This window comes from Tupaia chinensis, unplaced genomic scaffold, assembly GCF_000334495.1.
Source record: "Tupaia chinensis unplaced genomic scaffold, TupChi_1.0 Scaffold000708_1, whole genome shotgun sequence".
Classification (NCBI taxonomy): Eukaryota; Metazoa; Chordata; class Mammalia; order Scandentia; family Tupaiidae; genus Tupaia; species Tupaia belangeri.
Window position 1 is genome coordinate 497,370 of NW_006160231.1, and position 493 is coordinate 497,862.

The 493-nt window shown below is 69.2% G+C and overlaps 1 protein-coding gene across 7 annotated transcripts in view; it reads left to right on the plus strand.

Annotated features, from left to right (window-relative positions):
- Positions 1–151: 151 nt before the first annotated feature.
- EIF4G1 (eukaryotic translation initiation factor 4 gamma 1) overlaps positions 152–493 on the plus strand; it is a 25,309-nt gene continuing 24,967 nt past the window's right edge. For 4 of the 7 annotated variants that reach the window (XM_014592526.2, XM_027776706.1, XM_014592527.2 and 1 more), the window contains exon 1: positions 190–287. The gene's annotated coding sequence lies outside the window, so the exon portion shown is untranslated. Of the gene's footprint in view, positions 288–493 lie in introns of all 7 variants that reach the window. The other 3 variants (XM_014592529.2, XM_027776708.1, XM_014592530.2) reach the window with 2 other exon arrangements.

Sequence of the window (493 nt, forward strand, 5' to 3'; positions counted from 1 at the left end):
GCGGCCTGCGCCGCTGGCCCCGCGCGGGTGCCCCCGCGGCAGGCGTACCTTGTGTGCCCCTGGGCCAGCCCCGAACCCCGTGTCCCCGGGTGGGGGTGGGGACGCCACGGCCGAAGCAGCTAGCTCCGTTTGTGATCCGGGAGCCTGGTGCCAGCGAGACCTGGAATTTCCGGTCTGGTTGGTCTTGGGCCCCGCGGAGCCAGGTTGATACCCCTCACCTCCCAACCCAGGCCCTCGGATGCCCAGAACCTGTAGGCCGCACCGTGGACTTGTTCTGAACCGAGGGGGTGAGTGAGGGCGCTGCTTCCGCAGGTCGGGGGGTGGCTGGCGCCGATACGGGTTCGACAACGTGCTGGTGGGGACACGGCCGAGTCCTCCCTCTTCTTCGCCTCCTTGGCTCTCTGGGGCTCCGTGTTGGGCCTGGCCTTTGCTTCGACCCTTCTCCCCCGTTCCGTGTGCCTCGAGCTTGGGTCCCTTCCCCTTTCCGAGCTCC